Raw genomic sequence first — 25,340 nt, 5'->3', positions numbered from 1 at the left:
ACAGAACTTTATCTTAATAGTACTCATATATATGTTAGTACCTAAGCAACAATGGATATTAAAAACCTTAGAACACTCCAATAATGTAACTGTATGTTACGTGAAGAGGAGCTGTCAAAATCACAGACCTTTTTCCTGCTTTTTTCACTGTGTCTTGTACATTATACATTAACCATAAAACCGAATTCCTCTATCAGCCTGTTCACCTGCAGAAACATTTAGTAAGGCAAATCCTCTTTGCACTCTGCTCTCTTAGGACCTCCTGTAATATTGTACAAGAAGAGAGCTGATCCGAACAGACGGAAAGAGAGGCTATAGATTATGCTGAATAATTACTCAACTTTTAAGGTGAACCATAAGCTTCAGAGCATGCTATAATATGGGCTTTTTAGTTTGGAAAAACTTTTCTGATTACACAACACACTACATTATACAAACATAATAGAGCTTTCTCCTCAACAAGTTTAATTTTAGAACTTTCATGTAAAATCTGCTTTTATAAAAACATTTTGTAATAACGATTATCTTTTTTCTTTTGTTTCAGTTTGCTGACAAAAAAAAAAACAATTCATGATTGAAGATAGAATTTCACCTGTGTTGGAAACATCTTAACCACTGAATGATGATGAATGTTCAACATGAAACAGAATTAGATGTTACAATGTTATAAATTGGTTTTCATAACTCTGGGAATACTAGTATTTAAACTGCCAGACTGAGAGATGAATCCCCACAAGAGAAAGAACCCCCTGAAACATAACATATAATGCTTGGCAGTTTGTAACTTGGCTAGGGGTCAAATGTAGCAATCTGCTCCCTAGCTTCCTGCAAGCATTTTCTGTACAGAACAGCCCAGGTGGTTAGAAAGTTAATCTTTGCCAAAATCAAGAACTTAGAGAGAATACATTTATCAACATCACATAACACTGTTCTCCGCACAAGTTTATTGCTTCAACCATTTGCAATTTTCACCTAGCAAGTGGTAAGATTTTTTACTGATCTTGAGGCTCATTATCACAGAATATTGTCACTTTGAGCCCCCAAGCCCTGAATGACTTATTAAATGCACATTTAAACCTGTGAACTGTAATTTAGAATATTAACAATTATCTTGGCATTTACTGTAAATGGAACATTTTAATAAACAAAGTGTATAAATACATTTGTCAGGTTCAGTTATGAAGGAACTACAAAATTAATAATCAGAATATTCAGCATGTATAAATACAAATACAATATATTGTACATGTAATTTTCAAACAACAGAATTGGAAATGGTCAGGAAATATTTGCTCAATATGCATATTGCACAGATAAGTCTGATTCTTTTATATTTTAGAGTATATACATGATATCACCTCATTCTGGATAAATAATATGTAAATATTGGTAATGTTTGCAAAATTTTGAAAACTATGTTGTAAAACCCGACACTTACAGTGCATTCGGAAAGTATTCACAGTGCTTCACTTTTTCCACATTTTGTTATGTTACAGCCTTATTCCAACATGGAATAAATTAATTTTTTCCCTCAAAATTCTACACACAATACCCCATAATGACAACGTGAAAAAAGTTTTTTAGTGATTTTTGCAGATGTATTAAAAATAAAAATCTAAGAAATCACATGTACATAAGTATTCACAGCCTTTGCCATGAAACTCAAGTCAAAATTGATCTCAGGTGCATCCTGTTTCCACTGATCATCCTTGAGATGTTTCTACAGCTTAATTGGAGTCTAATTGTGGTAAATTCAGTTGACTGGACATGATTTAGAAAGGCACACAACTGTCTATATAAGGCCTCACACTTGACAGTGCATGTCTGAGCACAAACCAAGCATTAGGTCAAAGGAATTGTCTGTAGAACTCCAAGACAGGATTATCTCAGGGCACAAATCTGGGGAAGGGTGCAGAAAAATATCTGCTGCTTTGGAGGTCCCAATGAACACAGTGGCCTCCATCATGCGTAAATGAAAGCAGTTCGGAACCACCAGGACTCTTCCTAGAGTTGGCCGGCCATCTAAACTGAGCGATCGGGGAAAAAGGGCCCTAGTCAAGGAGGTGACCAAGAACCTGATGGTCACTTTGTCAGAGCTACAGCATTCCTCTGTGGAGAGAGGAGAACCTTCCAGAAGGACAATCATCTTTGCAGCAATCCACCAATCAGGCCTGTATGGTAGAGTGGCCAGACGGAAGCCACTCCTTAGTAAAAGCACATGGCAGCCCACCTAGAGTTTGTCAAAATGCACCTGAAGATCTGTCAGTCCATAAGAAAATGTATGAAAAACTGCTTCAGAGCGCTCTTGACCTCAGACTGGGGCTACGGTTCATCTTTCAGCAGGACAACAACCCTAAGTACAGAGCCAAGATATCAAAGGAGTAGCTTCAGGACAACTCTGTGAATATCCTTGAGTGGCCTAGCCAGAGCCCAGACTTGAATCCGATTGAACATCTCTGGAGAGATCTGAAAAGGGCTGTGCATCGACACTTCCCATCCAACCTGATGGAGCTTGAGAGGTGCTGCAAAGAGGAATGGGCAAATCTGCCCAAAGATAGGTGTGCCAAGCTTGTGGCATCATATTCAAAAAGACTTGAGGCTGTAATTGCTGCCAAAGGTGCATCAACAAAGTACTGAGCAAAGGCTTATATACATGTGTTTTCTTAGTTTTTTATTTTTAATAAATTTGCAGAAATCTCAAAAAAACTTTTTTCACATTGTCATTATGGGGCATTGAGTGTAGCATTTAGAGGGAAAAAATGGATTTATTCCATTTTGGAATAAGGCTGTAACATAACAAAATATGGAAAAAGTGAAGCCCTGTGAATACTTTCCGGTTGCACTGTATGTTAAGTCTTAGCATGTTTATGTTCGATATTCACAGCTATTTAGAGTTTTCTACATTACAAATTACTGCTATTGATATTTAAAAGGAAATTGACATGGCTAGTAAAGGCAATGCCCCTTTAAATACAGGGCATAAACATACTCAGAAGTGTCCGGTTTTATAAACCAACTATTTGTATATAGCCCCCTACTCTTCTTCAGGTCACTGCCCTACTTCATGACCTCTCTAGCTAAGCCTATTTTCACTTTTCTGCAGTTTCTCTTTCTGCAGATTGGCAGAATGGGGCATCTCTAGCCTCTTACCAGACATACAACAACAGTGCTAGGCCCTCTCTTAGCGGCTTGCTTGCCACCTGTATTTCTGTACTTGGGTCTCTCACAGGTGTTAAATTATACCTTATCAATTTAATGTGGGAAAGTCCTGCATTCCCAGACCTGGGGGTCAACTAGCCTGATATTAATACCATTTTATATTATTTGTTCTCTTATATTAAGACTTACATCACATTATACCATATTAACTTGAATGGAGATGAGATATGAGAAATGTATATGTATATAAAGCATATCTGTTCCATGGGTGACCAGATTTTATAGTTTCACACAGGCTTCAAATTTCAGTTGAGGAAAGCTTTTTGTGAAACTTTTCATATAAAACTAAAGAGATTGTTAGTATATTATAAAAAAAAATAAACAGGCCGACCATGAGGGTTAAATAATGGTAAATTATCTATGAATATTAGTGATGTGCACCGGACATTTTTCGGGTTTTGTGTTTTGGTTTTGGATTTGGTTCCGCGGCAGTGTTTTGTATTCGGACGCGTTTCAGCAAAACCTCCCTGAAAATGTTTTGTCGGATTCGGGTGTGTTTTGAATTCGGGTGTTTTTTTTTACAAAAACCCCTCAAAAACAGCTTAAATCACAGAATTTTGGGGTCATTTTGATCCCATAGTATTATTAACCTCAACAACCATAATTTCTACTCATTTCCAGTCTATTCTGAACACCTCACAATATTATTTTTAGTCCTAAAATTTGCACCGAGGTCGCTGGATGACTAAGCTAAGCGACCCAAGTGGCTGACACAAACACCTGGCCCATCTAGGAGTGGCACTGCAGTGTCAGACAGGATGGCACTTCAAAAAAATAGTCCCCAAACAGCACATGATGCAAAGAAAAAAAGAGGTGCAATGAGGTAGCTGTGTGACTAAGCTAAGCAACCCAAGTGGCCGACACAAATGCCTGGCCCATCTAGGCGTGGCACTGCAGTGTCAGACAGGATGGCACTTCAAAAAATAGTCCCCAAACAGCACATGATGCAAAGAAAAAAAGAGGTGCACCAAGGTCGCTGGATGGCTAAGCTAAGCGACCCAAGTGGCCGACACAAACACCTGGCCCATCTAAAAGTGGCACTGCACAGTCAGACAGGATGGCAGATTAAAAAAATAGTCCCCAAACAGCACATGATGCAAAGAAAAAAAGAGGTGCAATGAGGTAGCTGTGTGACTAAGCTAAGCGACCCAAGCGGCCGACACAAACATCTTGCCCATCTAGGAGTGGCACTGCAGTGTCAGACAGGATGGCACTTCAAAAAATAGTCCCCAAACAGCACATGATGCAAAGAAAAATGAAAGAAAAAAGAGGTGCAAGATGGAATTGTCCTGGGCCCTCCCACCCACCCTTATGTTGTATAAACAGGACATGCACACTTTAACGAACCCATAATTTCAGCGACAGGGTCTGCCACACGACTGTGACTGAAATGACTGGTTGGTTTGGGCCCCCACCAAAAAAGAAGCAATCAATCTCTCCTTGCACAAACTGGCTCTACAGAGGCAAGATGTCCACCTCTTCCTCATCGTCCGATTCCTCACCCCTTTCACTGTGTACATCCCCCTCCTCACAGATTATTAATTCGTCCCCACTGAAATCCACCATCTCAGGTCCCTGTGTACTTTCTGGAGGCAATTGCTGGTGAATGTCTCCACGGAGGAATTGATTATAATTAATTTTGATGAACATCATCTTCTCCACATTTTCTGGAAGTATCCTCATACGCCGATTGCTGACAAGGTGAGCGGCTGCACTAAACACTCTTTCGGAGTACACACTGGGGGGGGGGGCAACTTAGGTAAAATAAAGCCAGTTTGTGCAAGGGCCTCCAAATTGCCTCTTTTTCCTGCCAGTATACGTACGGACTGTCTGACATGCCTACTTGGATGCGGTGACTCATATAATCCTCCACCATTTTTTCAATGGTGACAGAATCATATGCAGTGACAGTAGACGACATGTCAGTAATCGTTGGCAGGTCCTTCAGTCCGGACCAGATGTCAGCACTCGCTCCAGACTGCCCTGCATCACCGCCAGCGGGTGGGCTCGGAATTCTTAGCCTTTTCCTCGCAGCCCCAGTTGCGGGAGAACGTGAAGGAGGAGCTGTTGACGGGTCACGTTCTGCTTGACTTGACAATTTTCTCACCAGCAGGTCTTTGAACCTCTGCAGACTTGTGGCTGCCAGAAAGAGAGATACAACGTAGGTTTTAAATCTAGGATCGAGCACGGTGGCCAAAATGTAGTGCTCTGATTTCAACAGATTGACCACCCGTGAATCCTGGTTAAGCGAATTAAGGGCTCCATCCACAAGTCCCACATGCCTAGCGGAATCGCTCTGTTTTAGCTCCTCCTTCAATCTCATCAGCTTCTTCTGCAAAAGCCTGATGAGGGGAATGACCTGACTCAGGCTGGCAGTGTCTGAACTGACTTCACGTGTGGCAAGTTCAAAGGGATGCAGAACCTTGCACAACGTTGAAATCATTCTCCACTGCGCTTGAGTCAGGTGCATTCCCCCTCCTTTGCCTATATCGTAGGTAGCTGTATAGGCTTGAATGGCCTTTTGCTGCTCCTCCATCCTCTGAAGCATATAGAGGGTTGAATTCCACCCCGTTACCACCAATTGCTTCAGATGATGGCAGGGCAGGTTCAGGAGTGTTTGCTGGTGCTCCAGTCTTCGGCACGCGGTGGCTGAATGCCGAAAGTGGCCCGCAATTCTTCGGGCCACCGACAGCATCTCTTGCACGCCCCTGTCGTTTTTTAAATAATTCTGCACCACCAAATTCAATGTACTGTATGTGCAAAACATGGGACGTGCTGGAATTTGCCCACATGTAATGCACGCACAATATTGGTGGCGTTGTCCGATGTCACAAATCCCCAGGAGAGTCCAATTGGGGTAAGCCATTCTGCGATGATGTTCCTCAGTTTCCGTAAGAGGTTGTCAGCGGTGTGCCTCTTATGGAAAGCGGTGATACAAAGCGTAGCCTGCCTAGGAACAAGTTGGCGTTTGCGACATGCTGCTACTGGTGGTCCTGAGTCTGCCCTGCTCCAGTTGTCCACATGTCCGTGGTTAAGTGGACATTGGGTACAACTGCATTTTTTAGGATACTGGTGACTCTTTTTCTGACGTCTGTGTACATTTTCGGTATCGCCTGCCTAGAGAAATGGAACCTAGATGGTATTTGGTACCGGGGACACAGTACCTCAATCAATTCTCTAGTTCCCTGTGAATTAATGGTGGATACCGGAAACAGGTTTTTCATCACCCAGGCTGCCAAGGCCTGAGTTATCCGCTTTGCAGCAGGATGACTGCTGTGATATTTCATCTTCCTCGTAAAGGACTGTTGGACAGTCAATTGCTTACTGGAAGTAGTACAAGTGGTCTTCCGACTTCCCCTCTGGGATGACGATCAACTCCCAGCAGCAACAACAGCAGCGCCAGCAGCAGTAGGCGTTACACTCAAGGATGCATCGGAGGAATCCCAGGCAGGAGAGGACTCGTCAGACTTGACAGTGACATGGCCTGCAGGACTATTGGCTTTCCTGTCTAAGGAGGAAATTGACACTGAGGGAGTTGGTGGTGTGGTTTGCAGGAGCTTGGTTACAAGAGGAAGGGATTTAGTTGGCAGTGGACTGCTTCCGCTGTCACCCAAAGTTTTTGAACTTGTCAATGACTTCTGATGAATGCGTTCCAGGTGACGTATAAGGGAGAATGTTCCTAGGTGGTTAACGTCCTTACCCCTACTTATTACAGCTTGACAAAGGCAACACACGGCTTGACACCAGTTGTCCGCATTTCTGTTGAAATAATTCCACACCGAAGAGGTGATTTTATTTGTAATTTGACCAGGCATGTCAATGGCCATATTCGTCCCACGGACAACATGTGTCTTCCCGGGTGCCTGACTTAAACAAACCACCTCACCATCAGAATCCTCCTTGTCAATTTCCTCCCCAGCGCCAGCAACACCCATATCCTCATCCTGGTGTACTTCAACAGTGACATCTTCAATTTGAATTTCAGGAACTGGACTGTGGGTGCTCCTTCCAGCACTTGCAGGGGGCGTGCAAATGGTGGAAGGCACCACCTCTTCCCGTCCAGTGTTGGGAAGGTCAGGCATCGCAACCGACACAATTGGACTCTCCTTGGGGATTTGTGATTTAGAAGAATGCACAGTTCTTTGCTGTGCTTTTGCCAGCTTAAGTCTTTTCATTTTTCTAGTGCGAGGATGAGTGCTTCCATCCTCATGTGAAGCTGACTCACTAGTCATGAGGAACATTGGAGAGGGCCTCAGCCGTTCCTTGCCACTCCGTGTCGTAAATGGCATATTGGCAAGTTTACGCTTCTCCTCAGATGCTATTAATTTAGCTTTTTGGGTCATTTGACTGAACTTTTGTTTTTTGGATTTTACATGCTCTCTACTATGACGACGTTGATGGCATTTCATCGTCTCGGCCATGACTAGTGGCAGCAGCTTCAGCACGAGGTGGAAGTGGATCTTGATCTTTCCCTATTTTACCCTCCACATTTTTGGTCTCCATTTTTTAATGTGTGGAATTATATGCCAGTAATATATCAATAGCAATGGCCTACTACTATATATACTGCGCACAAAAACTTAAATGCACCACAGGTATGGATGGATAGTATACTTGATGACACAGAGGTAGGTAGAGCAATGGCCTACTGTACCGTACTGCTATATATTATATACTGGTGGTCAGCAAAATTATGCACTGTCCTACTACTATATATATACTGCGCACAAAAACTTAAATGCACCACATGTATGGATGGATAGTATACTTGATGACACAGAGATAGGTAGAGCAGTGGCCTACTGTACCGTACTGCTATATATTATATACTGGTGGTCAGCAAAATTATGCACTGTCCTACTACTATATATATATACTGCGCACAAAAACTTAAATGCACCACAGGTATGGATGGATAGTATACTTGACGACACAGAGGTAGGTAGAGCAGTGGCCTACTGTACCGTACTGCTATATATTATATAGTGGTGGTCAGCAAAATGATGCACTGTCCTACTACTATATATATACTGCGCACAAAAACTAAAATGCACCACAGGTATGGATGGATAGTATACTTGACACAGAGGTAGGTAGAGCAATGGCCTACTGTACCGTACTGCTATATATTATATACTGGTGGCCAGCAAAATTATGCAATGTCCTACTACTATATATATACTGCGCACAAAAACTTAAATGCACCACAGGTATGGATGGATAGTATACTTGACGACACAGAGGTAGGTAGAGCAGTGGCCTACTGTACCGTACTGCTATATATTATATATTGGTGGTCAGCAAAATGATGCACTGTCCTACTAATATATATATACTGCACACAAAAACTAAAATGCACCACAGGTATGGATGGATAGTATACTTGACGACACAGAGGTAGGTAGAGCAGTGGCCTACTGTACCGTACTGCTATATATTATATACTGGTGGTCAGCAAAATTATGCAATGTACTACTACTATATATATATACTGCGCACAAAAACTTAAATGCACCACATGTATGGATGGATAGTATACTTGATGACACAGAGGTAGGTAGAGCAGTGGCCTACTGTAGTGTACTGCTATATATTATATACTGGTGGTCAGCAAAATTATGCACTGTCCTACTACTATATATATACTGTGCACAAAAACTTAAATGCACCACAGGTATGGATGGATAGTATACTTGACGACACATAGGTAGGTAGAGCAGTGGCCTACTGTACCGTACTGCTATATATTATATACTGGTGGTCAGCAAAATGATGCACTGTCCTACTACTATATATATACTACGCACAAAAACTAAAATGCACCACAGGTATGGATGGATAGTATACTTGACGACACAGAGGTAGGTAGAGCAGTGGCCTACTGTACCGTACTGCTATATATTATATACTGGTGGTCAGCAAAATTATGCAATGTCCTACTACTATATATATACTGCGCACAAAAACTTAAATGCACCACAGGTATGGATGGATAGTATACTTGACGACACAGAGGTAGGTAGAGCAGTGGCCTACTGTACCGTACTGCTATATATTATATACTGGTGGTCAGCAAAATGATGCAATGTCCTACTACTATATATATATACTGCACACAAAAACTAAAATGCACCACAGGTATGGATGGATAGTATACTTGACGACACAGAGGTAGGTAGAGCAGTGGCCTACTGTACCGTACTGCTATATATAATATAATGGTGGTCAGCAAAATTATGCAATGTCCTACTACTATATATATACTGCGCACAAAAACTTAAATGCACCACAGATATGGATGGATAGTATACTTGACGACACAGAGGTAGGTACAGCAGTGGCCTACTGTACCGTACTGCTATATATTATATACTGGTGGTCAGCAAAATTATGCACTGTCCTACTACTATATATATACTGCGCACAAAAACTTAAATGCACCACAGGTATGGATGGATAGTATACTTGATGACACAGAGGTAGGTAGAGCAGTGGCCTACTGTACCATACTGCTATATATTATATACTGGTGGTCAGCAAAATTATGCACTGTCCTACTACTATATTATACTGCGCACAAAAACTTAAATGTACCACAGGTATGGATGGATAGTATACTTGACGACACAGAGGTAGGTAGAGCAGTGGCCTACTGTACCGTACTGCAATATATTATATACTGGTGGTCAGTAAAATTATGCACTGTCCTGCTACTATATATATATACTGCGCACAAAAACTTAAATGCACCACAGGTATGGATGGATAGTATATTTGACGACACAGAGGTAGATAGAGCAGTGGCCTACTGTACCATACTGCTATATATTATATACTGGTGGTCAGCAAAATGATGCACTGTCCTGCTACTATATATATACTGCGCACAAAAACGTAAATGCACCACAGGTATGGATGGACACTATACTTGACGACACAGAGGTAGGTAGAGCAGTGGACTACTGTACCGTACTGATATAATTCTGGTGGTCACTGGTCAGCAAAATTCTGCACTGTCCTCCTACTATATACTACAATGCAGCATAGATATGGAGCGATTGTCAGGCAGAGAACGTATAATACTGGTGGTCACTGGTCAGCAAAACTCTGCACTGTCCTCCTACTATATAATACTGGTGGTCCCCAGTCCCCACAATAAAGCACACTGAGCACAGATATTTGCAGCACACTGAGCACTGATATGGAGCGTTTTTCAGGCAGAGAACGTAGATATTTGCAGCACACTGAGCACAGATATTTGCAGCGCACTGAGCACAGATATTTGCAGCACACTGAACACAGAAACTGAGAGAACGCCAGCCACGTCCTCTCACTATCATCTCCAATGCACGAGTGAAAAATGGCGGCGACACGCGGCTCCTTATATAGAATACGAATCTCGCGAGAATCCGACAGCGGGATGATGACGTTCGGGCGCGCTCGGGTTAACCGAGCAAGGCGGGAGGATCCGAGTCTGCTCGGAACCGTGCAAAAATGGGTGAAATTCGGGGGTTCGGATCCCGAGGAACCGAACCCGCTCATCACTAATGAATATACAGTAATTATCAGCAGGAAAATTGGACTACTTACTTGACTAGCAGAGTTCTCTCAAAACAACAGTCAGCATGTATGAACTCTGCAGAGTCCTTTAAAAAAAAATTTGGCAATACAACTGCCATCCACATTGACTCTTAGGTACTCTTTGTTAGCTAATGGGCACAACCATGTGCACTGCAGGGAAGGGAGGGGTGCAGAGATTACATGTGCAGAGAGAGTTAGATTTGGGTGGGGTGTGTTCAAACTGAAATCTAAATTGCAGTGTAAAAATAAAGCAGCCAGTATTTACCCTGCACAAAAACAAAATAACCCACCCAAATCTAACTCTCTCTGCAAATGTTATATCTGCCCCACCTGCAGTGCACATGGTTTTGCCCATTAGCTAACAAATTTGCTGCTGCAATCAGGTCTGAATTAGGCCCCTAGTTTCTAGAGGCTCCAATGACGTACCGTTCTAAATGTGGCTTGTAGTACCTCTATGTTACCAGAGATGATGCTGTGATTTGTGGACATTATTCTCCTCACTGCTCCCTACTTATAAACCAATATTTGACCTAAATTTATATTGTGAGTTGTACACACAAGAAAAGGAGAATTGTACACTACAATATTTTAGGTGTTATACAAACTTCTTTCGTTTTAATTTATACAGTATATAAGAAACAAATATGTTCTGAAATTGTCAGTTCCTATAACAGACAATGACTAATGTGATAAAACAAAACATTATACATTTAAGTAGGCTGTTGGCAATGCTTAACCACTTAACTAGCAATTTTTTATTTTTTTCAAAAAATGCTCAGGAATTGTAATTTTGTTCTGATTGAATTAAGTCAAGAACATCTATTTGAAATTATTTTATAACAAAAAAATAAAAGATAATATTTGTAAAACATTGTTTTGTCAAACTTTGGAACATCACAACATCCCCATCAGATTATTGGGAACGTTGCATCACAAGTTTGATTTCCCAGGTACACACTAGGGTCTAAGGGGGGGTCATTTACATTTTCCTAGTAGCTGCTCCTCTCTGCAGCTGCCAGGTTGGGGGTTCCTGCTGTGCTGACTGATCAGCAGTAATTGAGGATTCAAATTTAAATTTATATTGGCCTTGGTCAGTGTTGGACTAGGTCATGAAGGGCCCACCAGGGGAATGCTGTGGTAGGGGCCCATGTTTATGGGTGTGGCCAGTCTCCAGAGGTGGTGTGGCCAGCTGCCACATAGACTTGGCTAACTATTAGAGTGCATGGTCTGGGCCTCTTGATAATTATATATAGTAAATACTGCCAGTGCTTACATGATAACGTACCTTATTAATCACCACAGTGCACTGTAGAGGATACACAATAGTCCTGTGCAGTATAAGGTAACATATGTATAATGTATAATTCAAGTGCACAGTCTGGAACTTGATCTCTGGAGGAGGAGATGGGGTCCCAAGCAGTAGGGCCCATCGGGGGGTTCCCTTGTACCCTATTGGGCCAGTCCAACCCTGGCCTTGGTCCATAACACTTTTAGATTTATTTGTGTGTAAGTTTTTGTTTTCATTTCTTGGGTTTGTTTTATTTTTTTGTTTTTACTTTGAAACTGTATTTATTTTATATCCGCTTATTTTTTTAAGTTCTTGAAGTCCACTGTACGGGAATATGTTAAAATGCAATACCAAAGGCTTGGATTTAATTTACATCAAACCTGTGGCAGCTCTAGAGGTGGGCTGCAGAGCAGTCCAAAATTCAAACAGGGGAGCTACACCAACTGCCAGTGAGTCAGTTTGGGATGACAGTTGGAGGTAGTTAGTGTGGCTACCCTATTTGAATTTTGGATTGCGCTGCAGCCCCACCTTTGGAGTCGCCAATGCTTCCAAGTCTATATTAGGGTATGTGTTTACATGCTCCAACACAACTAATTCCCAGATCACTCCCCAAATGTGATCTGGGTGCTTATGTGCATACAGTAAATGGCTGGAAGGAAATTGATGTATGCTGTGTATATATGATTGTCAGTGCTGCATACAGGGTCGGCTCCAAGCCGACCATGAGCGAGAAATTTTGAAGCACCCTCCCTCTCAATGAGCGCTCCAAAGGAAAGTGGGCGTGGCCATGCAACTTTATATTATGATATCAAACTATAAATACATATATTTTCATCCCCCTACACAAATAATTTGCATCCTTACACATAACTCCCACAGTAGTGCTCCTTACACATAATGTACCCAGTATACTGTCAGATACACAGAACATTCCAGTATAGTGCCAGACACACATAATGACCCCAGTAGAGTGCCAGATACGCATAATGACCTCAGTAGATTGCCAGATGCTCATAATGACCCCAGTAGATTGCCAGATGCGCATAATGACCCCCAGTAGTGCAGTGCCAGATACGCATAATGACCCCAGTAGTGCAGTGCCAGATACGCATAATGACCGCAGTAGTGCAGTGCCAGATACACAAAATGAACCTAGTAGATTGCCAGATATGCATAATCACCCCAGTAGATTGCCAGATATGCATACTGACCCCAGTAGATTGCCAGATTTGCATTATAACCCCAGCAGATTGCCAGATACTCATAATGACCCCAGTAGATTGCCAGATGCGCATAATGACCCCAGTAGATTGCTAGATGCGCATAATGACCCCAGTGGTGCAGTGCCAGATACGCATAATGACCCCAGTAGTGCAGTGCCAGATACACATAATGATCCCAGTAGTGCAGTGCCAGATAACATAATGATCCCAGTAGTGCAGTGCCAGATACACATAATGATCCCAGTAGTGCAGTGCCAGATACACATAATGATCCCAGTAGTGCAGTGCCAGATACACACAATGAACCCAGTAGAGTGCCAGATACACATAATGATCCCAGTAGTGAAGGCCAGATAAGCATAATGACCCCAGTAGTGCAGTGCCAGATACGCATAATGACTCCAGTAGTGCAGTGCCAGATACGCATAATGACCCCAGTAGTGCAGTGCCAGATACGCATAATGAACCCAGTAGTGCAGTGCCAGATACGCATAATGACCCCAGTAGTGCAGTGCCAGATACGCATAATGACCCCAGTAGTGCAGTGCCAGTTACACATAATGATCCCAGTAGTGCAGTGCCAGATACACATATGTTCCCAGTAGTATCAGATATACATATTTGAACATACCAGACCAAAAAGGAATCCACAGCTCTGTTTCTAATTAATTCCCTTGAAACTCCAGGATATTGCTTAATGTAATATAGCAGATCCTTGTAAAATCTCTCTCTTATATGCAACCGTAGTTCTCAGATATACTCCACAGTGGGGACTGTTTTTCAAATCCGCACAGCAGAAGATAATTGAAGTATGGTTCTATTGGTCTCCACACAGTAATGCCCCTTGCACCGTATAATGCTCTACACAGTAATGCTCCTTGCTCATTAATATGCCGACACAGTAATGCCCTTTAAACCTTAGTATGCCCCACAAAGTAATGCCCCTTATACACATTACACCACCGTAGAACCGCTTATACAGTACATGTTACGCCACATCAGTACCCTTAGACACATTACACCAAAGTAGAGCGACTTAAACACATTATGCCATAGTAGAACTCCTTATACACATTACACCACAGTAGAGCCGCTATGGAAGTAGCTGTGAATTGCGGACAAGAGAGAAAGAGAGAGGACAAGAGAAATATAGAGAGAAAGAAAGAGAGGCGAGGCAGGAGAGAGAGAGAGGGGTGAGGACAAGAGAAGGAGGGGCAGTGAGGACAAGAAAAGAGAGGGCCTGGTGAGGACAAAGGGACAAAGAGAGTGGGGTGAGGACAGAGAGAGAGAGAGGAGGACAGAGAGAGTGAGAGAGTCAGCCAGAGCATGTATACATCTGGAAGACAAGAGACAGAAAGACGTGAGGACAAGAGAGAGGTGAGAATGAGTGAAAGAGAGATAGAGAGCGTTAAGGATGACAGAGAAAGAGAGAGAGGTGAGGACAAAAAAAGAGGGGGGTGAGGACTAAATACAGAGAGGGGGTGAAGACAGAAGAGAGAGAGGGAGTAAGGACAAAGGAGAGAGGAGGTAAGAACAAAATAGAGAGAAAGGGGGGTGAGTACAAAAGAGAGAGGTTAGGAAAAGAGAGAAGAGAGGGAGTGAGGACAAAAGAGAGCGAGAGAGTGAGGACAACAAAAGAGAGAGAGGGAGTGAGGACAAAAGAGAGAGAGGGAGTGAGGACAAAAGAGAGAGAGGGAGTGAGGACAAAAGAGAGAGAGGGAGTGAGGGCAAAAGAGTGAGAGGTAGTGAGAACAGAAGAGAGAGGAAGGGGGGGTGAGTACAAAAGAGAGAGAGAGTGGTTAGGAAAAGAGAGAAGGGGTAAGAACAAAACAGAGAGAAAGGGGGTGAGTACAAAAGAGAGAGAGAGGTTAGGAAAAGCGAGAAGAGAGGGAGTCAGGACAAAAGAGAGAGAGGGTGTGAGGACCAGTGGCATCACAAGGGGGGTGCGGGGGGTGCGGCCCGCTCCCGGGTGTCACCCGCCGAGGGGTGACACCAAAATGCCGGCTCCTGCAGAGTGACAGAAGCCGAGTGCTGCACTGTTATATTATGTGCAGCACTCGGCTCCTGTCACTTTGTAGGAGCCAGCACTGCAGGGACAGCACCTCCCGAGAGTCAGCCCTCACCTCCCACACCCCCCAGTGAAAAAAAAAACGGGTGTCGGGATGCGAAGCCCCGCCCCTCCGCAAAGCCCCGCCCCCTTTACGTGCCTGCAATGGTTTAAAAACGGGTTCCGCCCACGAAGCCCCGTCCCTCTATTTAAGCCCTGCCCATTCCCGTGAAGCCCCGCCCCTTTTATCCTCGCTGCCGCACCGGGTGTCACAGAGGTGAGTGACGCCTCTGGTGAGGACAACAAAAGAGAGAGAGAGGGAGTGAGGACAACTAAAGAGAGAGGGAGTGAGGACAAAAGAGTGAGAGGGAGTGAGAACAGGAGAGAGAGGAGGGTAAGGACAAAATAGAGAGAAAGGGGGTGAGTACAAAAGAGAGAGAGGGGTTAGGAAAAGAGAGAACAGAGGGGGGTGAGGACAAAAAAATAGAGGTGAGGACAACAGAGAGAAGGGTGAGGACAAGAGAGAGGTGAGAACAAGAGAAAGAAGAGAAGGGAGTGAGGACAAGAGAGAGGGTGGGTGAGGACAAAAGAGATAGGGAGTGAGGACAAAAAAAGAGAGAGGGGGTGAGCACAGACGGACAGAGAGAGTGGGGATGAGGACAGAGAGAGTCAGCCAGGGCATGTATACATCCGCACTCACCCTGGCCAGGGGGGCAGCACTCTCCCTGTAGTGTTGATGCCGGCTGTGTGCTGCTGCTGGAATCCCGGACTGCGTGGCAGGACTCCTCCTCAGGACCAGGGGCTCAGGCAGGCTGCAGACCAGGTGCTTGTGGGTGGCCAGCTGCATGTAGTAGCACGTGCCATCGCTCAACGCTATGCTGCTGCTCCTAGGACTTCTCTCCCTGCTGTACGCTATGACAAGAGAGAGAGAGGGGTGAGGACAAGAGAGAGGGAGGTGAGGGTAAAAGCGGGGGCTGAGGACAAGAGAGAGAGGTGAATACAAAAGAGAGCAGAGGAGAGGACAAAAGGGGGTGTGTGGACATGAGAGAGAGATGAGGGAAAAAGAGAGAGAGTGAGGACAAAAGAGAGAGAGAGAGGGAGTGAGGATGAGAGAGAGGGAAAGAGATCAAGAAAGGGGGGTAAGGACAAAAGAAGAGAGGTGAGGAAAAAAGACAGAAGAGAGGGAGATGAGGACAAGAGAGAAGAGTGGGGTGAGGAAGAGAGAGATAGAGGTGAGGACAAGAGAGAGATGGAGGTGAGAACAAGAGAGAGAGGGAGGTGAGAACAAGAGAGTGACGGAGGTGAGAACAAGAGAGAGAGGCAGGTGAGGACAAGAGGGAGGTAAGGACAAAAGGGAGAGGGGGGTAAGGACAAAAGAGAGAGAGGGTGCGATAAGGACAAAAGAGAGAGGGTGGGATAAGGACAAAAGAGAGAAAGAGGGGATAACAACAACAGAGAGGGTGTAATGACAAAAGAGAGAGAGGGGGTAATGACAAAGAGAGATAGGGGGTAACGACAAAGAGAGAGGGATAATGACAAAAGAGAGAGGGGGTAATGACAAAAGAGAGAGGGGGTAACGACAAAAAAGAGAGAGGGGTAACGACAAGAAAGAGAGAGGAGTGTAACAACAAAGGGAGAGGGGGTAACGACAAAGAGAGAGAGGGGGTAATGACAAAAGAGAGAGAGGGGGTAACGACAAAAGAGAGAGGGGGTAACAACAAAAGAGAGAGAGGGGGTAACGACAAAAGAGAAAGAGGGGGTAACGACACAGAGAGAGGGGGTAACGACAAAGAGAGAAAGGGGAGAACGACAAAAGAGAAAGAGAGGGGGTAATGACAAAAGAGAGGGGGTAACGACAAAAGAGAGAGGGGGTTTAGTACAAGAGAGAGAGGGGCTGAGTACAAAAGAGAGGGAGGGAGAGCGGTTGAGTACAAGGGAGAGAGAAAGGGGAGTGAATACAGAAGAGGGAGAGGGGGTGAGGACAAAGAGAGAGAGAGGACATAGAGAGTGAGAGAGTCAGCCTGGGCAAGTATACATCCGCAGTCACCCTGGCTGGGGGGGGCAGCACTCTCCCTGAAGTGCTCATGCTGGCCGTGTGCTGTGCTGCTGGTGCCAGGATCCTGGACTGGCAGGATGCCTCCTTGGGGCCAGGGGCTCAGGCAGGCAGACTGCAGACCTGCTGGTACTTGTAGGAATATGGGCGGGTGCATGCAGTCCAGGACGCGCTGCTCCTCGATCTTCTCCGCTCCTGTCTCATCTCTTCTCCCACCAGCACTTCCGCTCCCAGAATGCCGTGCACAATGACGTCGCACTGCACTGGCATTCTGGGGAGGTGAGTGGGATGAGGAGAGCACAGTGGCCGGAGATAGGTGGTGGGTGTGTTGAGAGGGAGGCGGGGCTGCTTGGGCAGGCCAGGTGCCACACACAAATTCACTGAGCCCGGCCTTGGCCCACCCACAACACTCACCCATCATTGCGGCCACTGCTGGGAGCCGGGGCGAACAGCTGTGGTCACGGTCACGGTCGGACTGGCCCACAGGGGTACCAGTGAAACCACCGGTAGGCCCCACTCCTTTCTCTAGGGATCAGGTTCCAGACTGTGCACTTGTATTATACATGGTAGATATGTTGCATTACACTGCACTAGACTATTGTGTATTTCAAGCCTCTGTGGAGGCTGGCCACACCCCCTTTGTAGGCTAGCCACACCCTTAAGTATGGGCACCTAACACTGCATTCCCCCGGTGGGCCCTTCATGCCCCAGTCCGACACTGTGGTCAGGGCCGGGCCGGCTCCAGGTATGTGAACACAATATGATGGTCACAAATATCGGCGCCAATTAAGGGTGGCGCCCTGCGCACCCGCTTGTGTGGAACGTGCCTGGAGCCGAATTATTTATTGTTATCTATACTCTGTAAACACACTGCAATTTAAACCCCAAAATAATCTGCTACTGTAATTAGTTTGAGATCATCTAACATTCAACAAATCTTGAGAAATAAAAACATGTAGCTTACCTGTTTTTTTCCTTTTTAACAAAAAAGCAAAAGCAAATCATTAATTTTTTTAATGAATCATTTGGCTTCACAGTGGAGAGCTGATTTTACCAACATATCTGATTTTTAAATCCATTTCCACACTCCCAACTAGAACATATCTTTCAATGACATTAATATAACATTCAAAATAAAAACAAGTTAACTATTTTGTAAGCGTAAATTGTTGGTTCTGTAAAGTTTGCCATGTGAAATTGAGTTGATCTCAAAGGAAGCATGTCTCTAGTGTTTTAATACAATCAAAGAGAATATTTTTTATGGTGCACAAAAACTAATTAGGATATAATATATGCCAAATTAAACAGAGTGATGACATCATGGTCCTAAATAAGACTCCAGATGAAAAGAATTATTCATGTTGAACAAAGTCAGAACAAAAAATATATAGCTTTGGAGCAAGTGGAGTGAAAACTTTAGAAATAAATATACAATCTGAATGCTGAGATTATACACTAATCACGCATTCCATAAAATCATTTATTTACACCTCTGTTGTTCTTATCTAGATAATTAGTTTTTGTAAAAGTTGTCAAAACATTTTAACGAAATGGGACAGGTGGTTGCAAGGGAAAACAGGACAAAACACAATTTAATAGAAGTAGGAAGGGAAAACACAATTTTAGTTAAGTAGACTTTATGAAATATTTATACAAAAACAGATACTGTTGTTTCACTGTATACTTACATTTCTGAACATGGGCGGTATGTATCAAGTGTATATATACTATGTTATTTTCTGGGTCTTATTGTATGTTTGTTAATGCCATTATGCATGATTAATTAGATGCTGGGACAGCTCTTCCGATGTAGAGCTGCCTGGTAAAGTCTGACTTCCAGGTTTATGACGTGGGAGCTCTATTGCTCATGTGCGGCCATCATATAGAGCATGCAGAAGTCATGGGAGGGGACTTACTGCAGCAAGAAGCCCATCAGGCACAAGCTTCAGAAAGTTGTGCCTTCCAAAGGTTAATGCATATGGGCACTTCACAGCCCTACAAAATTCTATTTGGACCTCAGCACCAGTTGACCTACAGAAGATATCTGCTGCAGACCATTTTAATATATATGAGGAACCATATGTATTGTGGTAAAACTCCACAAACTACAGTTTTTGAAGATTTACCACAATACCTGTGGTTTCTCATAAGTATTAAAATGGGCTGCAGCAGAAGTCTGCTGCAGTCCAACTGATACAGCAGTTCCCATAGAAATCTATGGGGCTGTGATGTGACTACTTTTTGTTGCATGAGACATTCTGCCCAGGGCCGTAAAGAACAGAGACGGACCTGGGTACTATAGAAGACATGGTCTAACCAGAGGGGCCCTCCTATAAATAAATATATAAAAAATAAAAAATTACGTCCACGGAAGAGAGAGCTGTTCATATCATGGGGGGCACACATCATCATCTTACCTTGCCTGCACAGCAAAACGGGTCCATCCTCCTCGGCCTGCACCATCTTCCCAGTGATATTTGGGAAGATGGTGCATGTGCACTAGAGAGAAAAGTCTCTGCCACAGTGCTATTACTGTGTGGTGCCATTTTCCTGAAGATGTCACTGGGAAGATAACTCCACGGAGGAGGAGGGACCCACATCGTGCAGCAAGGTAAGTATACTCGGGGGGGAGGAGCCTGGACTCGGGTAATTAGTACCAACTCCTCCACCCTCTTCCCATAAGAGCTAAAAATTAAAACTGTTTACACAATTATTTCACAATATAAAGAAGCCATTAGTTATGCCAACTTGTAGTCATCACTTTGTGTAATAATCCTACAGCAAGATGTGCACTGTTACTCCAGTGGAATTTGTGTGGATACAATTCATTTAATGAAACAGAAGTGCTAGTATAGACTGTTTTGGATGTATACGTGATCTAGTTTGACACTCCTGTTTCATATGGTTTATTAGCTATATAAACATACTGTATACACACACAGATGTAGCCATGCTTGCCAGGCTGCGACTATTCACAACCTAAAGGAATCACTGGCTGCGAATATTTGCAACCTGGCACACCATGCAGATTGCCATGATGCAGCATGTTGCATCGCAGTAAGATGAGCATGGCTACATCTCTATACTATCATTCCTGGAGATAATTATACATCAGGTGCTAGAAAGGGGGGCCATGTGATTTGTCTACAGTAAGGCCACATGATAAAGGCTCATACTAAAATGCATCCAGACAGAGAGCTAACTTAGCCAGGAGCCACCACCAAGATCTCCTATTAGCACTAAAAAGAACAGCATGCCGTCCAAATACTGCTCCCATTAAATGCCTTTCTCACACATGCAAACAGTGGCAGTTGCTCTATTATTCCTGGAGATAATTATATATTAGGTGCTAGAAAGGGGGAGGGGTCACAGACAAACAGCAAAGAGGGGGGTGCTTTCCCCCCCTGGTATCCCCCAGCACACCAAAAAAATTACCTGTAACCATACCTGAACCTATAGGGTAATAGAATTTTAGAAAATTGGTCACATGTGTTTGCAAAGACATGTTTAGCTGCTGAGCTGTGTCAAGGCTTCTCCGATATCAGCAGTCCTAACACTACATAATAGCAGTGCCCACATAGGGCCATGTGATTTGTCTCATGATAAAGGCTCATACTAAAACGCATCCAGACAGAGAGCTAACTTACTCAGGAGCCACCCCCAGGATCTCCCATTAGCACTACAAGGAACAGCATGCCTTCCAAATACTGCTCCCATTCAATGCCTTTCTCACACATGCAGACAAACAGTGGCAGTTGCTCTATCATTCCTGGAGATAATTAAATATCAGGTGCTAGAAAGGGGGAGGGGTCACAGAAAAACAGCAGACAAAGAGGGGGGTGCTTTCCCCCCACCCTGGTATTCCCCAGCACACCAAAAAGATTACCTGTAACCATGCCTGAACCTATCTGGTAATAGAATTTTAGAGAATTGGTCACATGCATTTGCAAAGACATGTTTAGCTGCTGAGCCATGCCAAGGCTTCTCCGATATCAGCAGTCCTAACACTACATAATAGCAGTGCCCACATAGGGCCATGTGATTTGTCTACAGTAAGGCCTCATGATAAAGGCTCATACTAAAACGCATCCAGACAAAGAGCTAACCTACCCAGGAGCCACCCCCAGGATCTCCCATTAGCACTACAAGGAACAGCATGTCTTGCAAATACTGCTCCCATTCAATGCCTTTCTTACACATGCAAACAGTGGCAGTTGCTCTATTATTCCTGGAGATAAATATATATCAGGTGCTAGAAATGGAGAGGGGTCACAGACAAACAGCAGACTAAGAGAGGAGTGCTTCCCCCCTGGTATGACCCCAGCACACCCAAAAAATTATTAGGACTGCTGATATGGGAGAAGCCTTGGCACGGCTCAGCAGCTAAACATGTCTTTACAAACGCATGTGACCAATTCTCTGAAATTCTATTACCAGATAGGTTCAGGTATGGTTATAGGTAATTTTTTTGGTGGATACCAGGGGGGAAAAGCACATCCTATTGGGTAGTACTAGGTACTTTTAAACAATGTGCTGGAATTACACTGCTCCCTATCTCGATGCATATCATCGCTGACAGCGGAGAACACAATAAGCCGTGCACCCGAAGAGCTTTTCTCTAGCTTCCGGCAACACACAGGGATGCGGATCTGGGTTACTTGGCAACCAAGACCCATGAGCCGCGACCATTGCGCTGATTGGCCGGAAATCAATCCAGTAGCGGCCTCCAGCAGAACATGGACGCGGCTCTCGGTTGCTTGGCAGCCGAGAACAACTAACCACGATCGATGTGTGGATTGGCTGGAGCCCAGATTCAAAACAGTACAAACAGCTCCCGGGGACAGACTAGACATTTAGGAAGTGACCAAGCCCGAGTTGCAGCGAAACGCGACTTCCATCACCCAGACATTTACAACCACGGGTAATATCGTCTCCTTTATTTACCCCTCATGCTGAAATCACTTATATTTAGGCATTAATGCACCTGGCTGCGAGGGATCATACATTTGTATGCCTCCCTGCAGTGGGATGCTCACTTCAGAGCAATCTAATTCAAGGGTTTCCAGCCACAGGTCTTTCTTGTAATCAATCTAGGGGCCTATAACATAGGAGGCATTTATTTCGCCACTTAGCACACAAGTTTATGAATTCGACACATGTGGCAATAATTAAGCATAGCTTCAGTTTTACTATGTAGCAGCTGGTGATTTAAGATTATCAACGATTCTGCATATTTGCAACATTGTTGAACATTTTAGATTCTTTTACCAGCAACATTGAATATAGCAGTTATTTGGTTTTTGAATAGTGAGCATTCTCTATCAGCAGGTATCTTTTCACTAAATATTAATTTTCTAAAAACTTTTTTTGTCAGATTTACTGACCCTGTATATTGGTACAGCACTAAGGCATGGACCATATTAGGCAATAATGCCTCTCAGTTTATAAAGGTTTATCTGTGCATTTAAATTCAAATATTAAGTGTATATAAATACTGTGGGGTTCAGTCCCCTTCACAAAATCTTTGCATTTCTCATTTCAATCTAAATTTTTCAATGGACTCTCATCAGCGATTCATCATGATATGACTTGGATATAGGGCTTCCTCCCTACCTGTGTCTAACGCTGACAGCAGATCCATCTTCGATCTCTTCATCTCTTGCTTTCCCTTCAGTCCTGCTCATCTCACTTTTTCCATTAGATGAACTCTTATCAGTGATTCCGGAGTTAGGGACTATCTTTTTTACTATCATACCACACTGTTAACGCCCAACCCCGTCCAATCTTGGAAGTGAAGCAGTGTTGGGCTGGGTCAGTACTTTGATGGGTGACCTCCTGGGGAGACCCAGTTTAGTAGAAACAAGGATCATTGACACACTCCGTGTCTAACATTGACAGCAGATTCACCACTTGATGCTTATTTCTACCTCTATACTCTTTTAGTAATAGGTGTCATCCAGAATGTATACATCCCTTCTTTCTAGCTGTGTGCATGTGTGTATAGATAGGATCTATTCTTGGACAGTTAGATACAACCAGCTCACATGTTGCTTAAATCTACATAGTTCATACATGCTATATCCATTTTTCCTATACCCGTGAGTTGCAATATATGTAATTTTGGTCCAGATGATTCAAACAAACTGATACGAATATCGGGAACAAACCTGATGGACCATAGATTACAAAAGTTTTAATTTATATGTGTTGCCTTAATTTGGTGTTGAGTTGGTCTCAGATCAAATAATTGTAATGATATCTAATAAAGTATATTGATTTTAACTCTATATATGATCTAGTTATTCTAAGAGGTTGTCAGCGGTATTTGTGAAGCTGGTGATTCACAGAGAAGCCTGCCTCTTAATGAACTGGTATTGTTTGTCAGATACTGCTGCTGCTGCTGAAGGCGATTCACCCACAGTCATGTACTCTTTAGTTTGCCCCCTACCGTTTGTCCACATGTCTGTGGTTAAGTGTCTGTGGACAGTGGGTACAATGGCATTTTGTGGGCCCACAATTACTTTTTTTAACTTTCTGATACAGCTGAGGAATGGCTTTTCGGGTAAAATGGAACCGAGATGGAATTTCATACTGGGGATACAGGACATCAATTAACTGTGTAAAACCCACTGCATTAATAGCAGATATTGGCCGCAGATCTAATGCTAGCATAGCTGGGATGGCATCAGTGAGCCGCTGTGAATGGTCATACTTGCTTCCTCTTGCAAAGGATTGTTTGATAGTCAATTGTTTTTTTACAATTCTACTAGTATTTTTCTTGGTCTCCTTCTGGGATGATGATCCATCCCCAGGCAGCAGCAGCAGCAGCAGCAGCAGCAGCAGCAGGTCTAGTGCTGAAGGATTCTTCTGAAGAATCCTGGATAGGGGAGGAGTCACCTAGCCTTAACAAATTGGATGTAGTACTACCTCTGATCACTACTGAGGATTTTGAGGATGAAGGTGCTGGTAGTGGAGAATGCAGGTGCTGTGATCTAGTTAAGAGAAGAGAGCTAGCTGATGCTGGACTGCTTGTTATTTTTTAAGCTCCAGTTTCAGATGTTGTTAAATGTTTCATAAACCCGCTGTACATGATGTAACAGGGAGAAGGTTCCTTAATGGCAATTGTCCCTACCATTATTTACAGTGGTTTTTCAAATGCCACAGATAGCTTGACAATTGTCAGGATTTAGGTAAAAACAATTCCACATATAAGAGGTGGATTTGTTGATCCAATGCCCAGGCATGATAATTGCCTTCTTCTTTCTGGCTGAAAACTGCTTCCACTTGTCCCCGACTTACACGAACAACATCCTCAACATCCTCATTAGCACTGGCACCAGCTATACAAATATCCCCCTCATTATCTTGCCTTCCACGTGGCATCCTTAATTTCAATGTCATCAGCAATACTTCTGCTGCTCATCCCCACATTTGCAGATGGAGAAGAAATGGTGTAAGGCCTCTCTATGACTACAGTATGAGAAAGGTCAGGCTCACACATAGCACTTGAGGACACACTTAGACTCCTTAGGGATTTTTGACATTTCTATTTCTAAATGCACAGCTTATTCTACTGCCTTAGTGGTTTTAATTTTTTACACCACTTCTAGACTCTGAGTGAAAAGGTCTTGCATCACCATGAGATGTAGAAGATGCCTAACTGATGGCTGCAGAACCACCACTCATAAATAAAGGTCAAGGCCTATATCTTTCCTTGCCACTACGTGTAATGAAGGGCATGTTGGTATTTTTATGGTTTTTTTTACACCAAACTTTCCCTTTATTACAGTTTTTTTCCTTTACTACTGTATATTGGACCTGATTCAGCTTCAGTTGCAGTGTTGTTATATTATCAAAACTGCAACTGACTGCAATCGCATTCTGGGGGCTGCCCAGCGCAAGGTCCAGCATGCAAATGTCAGCAGCGAT

At 43.6% G+C, this 25,340-nt stretch overlaps 1 long non-coding RNA gene and 1 pseudogene across 1 annotated transcript in view; one reads left to right on the top strand and one right to left on the bottom strand.

The window, feature by feature from the left end:
* LOC134928994 (uncharacterized) overlaps positions 1-25,340 on the bottom strand; it is a 140,298-nt gene that overhangs the window by 34,826 nt on the left and 80,132 nt on the right. The window contains exon 2 of the long non-coding RNA XR_010178192.1: positions 16,059-16,270. This is a non-coding gene — a long non-coding RNA (uncharacterized LOC134928994). The remainder of the gene's footprint in view (positions 1-16,058; positions 16,271-25,340) is intronic.
* On the top strand, positions 23,153-23,271 carry LOC134930765 (5S ribosomal RNA; annotated as a pseudogene).

This window comes from Pseudophryne corroboree, chromosome 5 (genome assembly GCF_028390025.1).
Source record: "Pseudophryne corroboree isolate aPseCor3 chromosome 5, aPseCor3.hap2, whole genome shotgun sequence".
NCBI lineage: Eukaryota > Metazoa > Chordata > Amphibia > Anura > Myobatrachidae > Pseudophryne > Pseudophryne corroboree.
Note: the sequence above shows the minus strand (reverse complement) of the source record. Positions and strands in the feature narration are given on the sequence as shown.